We start from the raw sequence: 6,073 nt of genomic DNA, 5'->3' as shown, positions 1-6,073 counted from the left end.
TTTTTGGGTTATGTTTTTTTACTTATGCAAAGCAATAAAAATTGTAATCCTTATATAGCTCTTGAACTTAAACCAAGGTGTGGTGAACTGGATGTTTAACATCAGGCTCTTATAGACTCCAGGAGACAAGGTCGAAACGAAGGTGCACTGTTTTAGATGCCAATGCAGGCCTCTTAAACCTTTACCACTTAGATTAGTATTTTGACGCATTTGAAATCCCTTAGAACGTTAAATTGAATTAAATACCTTTCTTACTAGATTAAAGTTTTAAAGGCTTAATTTCCAACTCTGAAAAACTGATGAGCAACAAACAGCATAAAACCTGAACACACTGCGAGTTACTCACAAGCTGTTCTGGTTTTATGCTGTTTGCACATGGCCATTTTCACTTAGCTTCTGAGCAGGAAAGGGTTAACCCTTTGCATGCTGGGAAATTTGTTGTCTGCTAAAATGTCGTCTGCTGAATTTCTTCAATTAGCATTTTCTTCGATTTTTTTCAAAGAATATTTTCAGAATAGCAAACAGTTTGGATCCAGATGAGACGCCACGTTCTGTGGCGTCTCATCTGGATCCAAACTGTTTGCAAAGGCCTTCAAAATTTGGTTCCCGCACTGAAAGCGTTAAAGGCTTTTGGTCATAACAGAAGTGTACAGTAGTGGACACTTCAAAATGGTATTTGCAGACTAAATGTTGTAATCAATGTGTAGTGTATTCAAGGCTTAACACCAGGCTCTTTAACCCTTTGCATGCTGAGAAATTTGTCGTCTGCTAAAATGTTGTCTGCTGAATTTCCAAAATTAGCATTTCTTCGATTTTTTTTCAAAGAATATTATCAGAATAGCAAACAGTTTGGATCCTGATGAGACGCCACGTTCTGTGGCGTCTCATCTGGATCAAAACTGTTTGCAAAGGCCTTCAAAATTCGGTTCCCGCACTGAAAGGGTTAAGACTTAGGGTAACCTCTTGACATTGAAATTTCTGCCATATTGGAGAATCACATTTAACTGAATAAATGTACTCTATTCAGCCTGCAAGTGTCTAAAGTTGGTAAACATGTGAATGTATTTTTCACGATGCTGGAACAGCATCGTCTTAGGTTTGATAACCAGTAAAAAAATTCTTTACAATTGCGACCTATGTAAAAGACCGAGCCAGTCCGATTGAGATAACTCGATTTTTCAGTTACCTCCCTTGGCATTCGCCACTGCGTAGGAGATTGCTCGTTGATTTTCATAGATAACATTCTCCTAGCAGAGTTGTCGTTCGTGTTGATAAAGGTAAAAATTAATAGAACAGCATATCCTGGGGAAACAGATTCAATAAGTTTATCAGAACGTTAATTTCAAATTAGTAATTTTACATCCATTTTATTTTTATGGACCAATGAAACAACTATATATTTTCTCCATTTTGTTTGATATTTGTTCTCGATTTAGTAATAAAAACATGTAAAATTATTTTTTTTACGTGATCACAAAACTAAAGAATGCGAACAATTTCGAACCTGCAAATTGTAAACGTTGCACTGCTATGATATATATAGATAAAACAACATTTCTTCGCGTCCCGCTAGCGCAGTGGTAAGGACGTTCGCCTTTTCACCTTTACGACACCGGCTCGATTCCCGCTACCGGCGCAATGTTATATTTTGTCTGTTTTGTGGTCACCATTCCGGACAGGTGTTTCTTCCGGATAATCTCATACCCCCGCAGCATTTGACCATATGAAAAATTAAAAAGTATTTCAGTACAAAACAAATAGCTGGAAATTGCAGCTATCATTCAAAATTCGTCCCAACTGTCGTCAATCTAATCTTATTAGGTAGGACTGCTGGACACACTCCGGGTCCCAACATTATGCAGCCTCAGCGCGGAGGTAACTCATTACCTTGGAAAAAAACAAATACACCCACTGGGTGCAGCCTAGGCGCGTATAGACTCAAACAAGGCAACAAACTCAAGTGCGGGCACAATCATTTAAAATTTACATATTAGTGTACATACCATGTTTGATATTTCGTTCGATTGTTAGATGTCAGCATATACATGTATAAGGTCATTTCGCTATTAGTTAACTTATCCATATGTTCGTGGGCGAACTCGGATAGTCAAGTGCTCATACGATTGAGCTCACATGGTCCGGCTATGTGCTCATACCTACTTTCGAGAATCATCATGAAGGTATTGCCATACTTAATGAACAAGAATCTGACCCGCCTCCCAGTTTCGCCCAATGGGTCAGTTACCCACGGGTACTACTTCCCTGTACCCCTAAACTTTTTTTCGTACCAAAAATGTTTCGTACGCATTTTTTTTCGTACCAAATTTTTTTTCGTACCTAAATTTTTGATCGTATCAACAAACACAATTGTGGTGATATAGATAAACTTAAATTGATGTTTTATATCCATCCTCTTCAAAAGCATCGTCACACCAGTACTGCCAGTACTTTGATTTACTAGAGCGTGAGTATGTCACAAATGTGACTAACCATGCATGGTATTGTACAGCTATGTCCAAGGGCAAATAACTCTGGAATGTGTGGTACCTGGCGATGAAAAGGTCTGCACAGGCTAATCAGGGACAACACTTTCTGCCTAAACTGGATTTTTGGATGAAGAGACTTTCTTTAAAATAAAAATATAAAAGCGGAAAGTGTTGTCCCTGATAAGCATGTAAAGACTGCAAAGGCTAATTTGGGACGACACTTTACGAACATGCATTAAACCCCCTTTTCACAGAGCTCTGTCCATTTAAATTTATAAGGCCATGTGTGCACATTATTGGTGTTATTTCAAGGTGATGAAATAGAGGATATGTGTTCGTGTCAGTGTAAGATCGTTTGTTATTTCACAAATAATCATAGAAAATATTATTTTTCTATGATCATGAGTTAAACTCCAGTTAAACTCATTTACGATGTAAATAAACGGTGAAAAAGCATAAAATAAAAAGAATTTTTTTTGGATTCAGTGGAATGTCGATTTAAATTTACTTGTGATCATAGAAAATATACATAAAATTATTTATGATAATCTAAAAATAAAAAAGGAGTTCCAAAAATGTGTTCTTTTTACAGGTGAAAAGAACAATTTGTTTATTTTCACTGCTGTTATTTCACTGCAGAAATGTCATATTTCATCAATAGGTATAAAAGAAACACCATTGAAATTTTTGTGACAGTGTTGCTTTTGTACTTTAAAGAAAAGTCTGTGAATAAATAAATAATTGGAATTGTAACATACAGTCATTAAAAATTTTCATAAATAAATTATAAGATACCACATGTATAAGAAGTATTAAGAAGTTGTAGAACATGTCCTTAAAATTGTACTATAAAACTGAAAATGTTCAGTATTCAAGCTTGTTGTGAGTGATGCAGTGTTAATTCCATTATAAAAAATTATGACCACTTTCAAACCAATCGAGTGTTTTACAAGTGAATGAAATAGTGTCAGATAATCTTACTTTGCTTTACATAATGGATAGCTTTTGTTTATACAAATGACAATTTCCTAAAATATCACGAACACTTTCAAACCAATCCAGTGTTTTTAAAAATATATGAAGTATTTGCTGATAATCTTATATTGATATGCATAATGGAAAGCCTTCGTTTATACAAATAGCCATAGCATTTAAAGATTTCTATTAGATTGCATTTCACACAGCCAGAAGCCCCTTATATTGTAGGGGCTCTGCAAAGATTACTCTGCTGGCTTATCACTTGCCTTGCCCAATTTGGAATGTCCTAAATAATTATAATTGCACTGCCATGTACTTAATGAAATTAATTATCCCCACGCTTTTTGAAAAGCGTGGGACGCTTTTTGAAAAGCGTGGGGATATTGTGGTTACATGTATCTCCGCTGTCTGTCTGTCCATCCGTCCTGGCCATGATTATCTCTTACACTAATAGCACTAGAACATTGAAACTTACACACATGGTAGCTATGAGCATATGTGCGACGGTGCACTATTCGGAATTTTGATCTGACCCCTGGGTCAAAAATTATGGGGGTTGGGGTGGGGCCGGGTCAGAGATTTTCCTGCGACTGCGATTCGAAAAAAGGCTCATAACTACTGTGTGGACAACACCTTTCCATGCGCATACAATATTTTACCCCTGTGACCTCGACCTTGAACTTGGGGTCAGTTTTCAGGTTTCAAAATCTGCAACCGCGATTCATAAAAGGCTTATAACTACTGTGTCCCTTCAGATATTGCTTTTATATTTGGTATGCATGTGTATCCAGACAACACCTATCCATGTGCACACAATTTTTTACCCTTATGACCTTGACCTTGAACTTGTGGTCAGTTTTCAGGTTTCGAAATCTGCGACCGTGATTCGAAAAAGGCTCATAACTTCCGTGTCCCTTCAGATATTGCTTTCATATTTGGTATGCATTTATATCTGGACAACACTCTATGGGCATAATAAATTTTACATCTGTGACCTTGACCTTGAACTTGGGGCCAGTTTTCAGGTTTTGAAATCTGCAACCCCGATTCGAAAAAGGCTCATAACTTCTGTGTCCTTTCAGATATTGCTTTCATATTTGATATGCATGTGTATCTGGACAACACCTTTCCATGCGCGTAAAATGTTTGACCCCTGTGACCTTGACCTTGAACTTGAGGTCAGCGTTCAGGTTTATATTTGGAAATCTATTATGTGGTTATCTACCCAATCAGAAGAAGTGCAAGCATTTTCATCGGACAAAGGAATTTTTCAACAATGAAGCTTGTGTATTGAAAACACATAAAGAGTTACACAGTAGTGGCGCAGAGATGTATTTAGTAGTCACTTGTTCGTGTTAACTCATCTGTGAAATGGTTTAGCTCATCCATCTTATGTTTATACAAGGTATTATAAACTATTGCCGCAAAGGGTCACCTGTATATGAGAGAAGAGATAGAATGCAGTCTAGCATAAAAAGCATGAGAAACTCATGGAAAAGAGCCTCAAGAATCTATAAAAGAGCTGAAACTTTCAATTTGTTCAATTACACTTTTAGACTCATTACTGAAAATCTGTCAAATGTTCAAGTGGGAAAAATGTGAGAAACAATTAAAAGCAAGATGGACTTTGAACAGGCACATCAAAGACAGACATGAAATTCAACATTTTCATTGTTGTGTACAAGATTGCGATAGAAAATTTCTGAGACGCTACTATTTATTCAACCATTTAACCTCAAAGCATAACTTTTCCAAAATTAAAGCAAGAAGATTGGCTATAAGAGAGCATGTTCAGCCATCTCATAAGTCATTTCAATTAGGATGACATGTACATAATGGACGTCAGTGAAGTTGATTCAGTATATTTGTTAGGAGAGCAAGATGAAGAGGAGAAATTAGGGTATAGATTTTCACTCATTTTTTATGTTATTTTACATTAACTTCTTCATTTCTACACCGAATTACTTTAAATTTATACTGAACATCTCTTATGACAATAGGGTCAATCTCAACTATGCATGGCACCATTACCAACCCTGGGGCGCCCCTGGGTCAAACATGCGGCATGGGGATACGCGTCGGCCTCTGCTGAGCCATTTCTAGTTATTTTTAATGATTTTAGGAAAAGTAAACAATTAGAACTGTTACCTCATTTCCAACAGTTGCGATAAGGGAATGTAAATAATAAAACACTGCCAAAAATAGTGTTTATATTGTAACGATAAAGTGACTTGAATAAAAAATATTACCTTTCTGACGATGCTAACCCAGGACCTTTAGAAGCCAAAGCTAATGCTTTATCAGGCCATACAGGCTTTAGAAATTAATAGCGAGTTTAAAACTTTATATCAGTAATAGTTTTTCCCAAATTATTTACTAAAAGCATGGAAAACCTTTATTAGTTTACCTATGTTTATATATGATGAACCATAAATAAACCGAGATGTTAACATTTTGCTTAGATAGTGGCCTTATTTCACTTGTTTTACTAAAACGCACCAAGCAACTTACAAAATTTCTTGAAAATTGTTATTTCATCCAACTGTTGAGAAATATTGAGGCAGATCGCTCCACACACTTGTGAAGACAGACCCTATAAATTCCTTGTT

This window comes from Dreissena polymorpha, chromosome 10 (assembly GCF_020536995.1).
Source record: "Dreissena polymorpha isolate Duluth1 chromosome 10, UMN_Dpol_1.0, whole genome shotgun sequence".
Taxonomy (NCBI): Eukaryota; Metazoa; Mollusca; class Bivalvia; order Myida; family Dreissenidae; genus Dreissena; species Dreissena polymorpha.
This window is presented reverse-complemented; position numbering follows the sequence as displayed.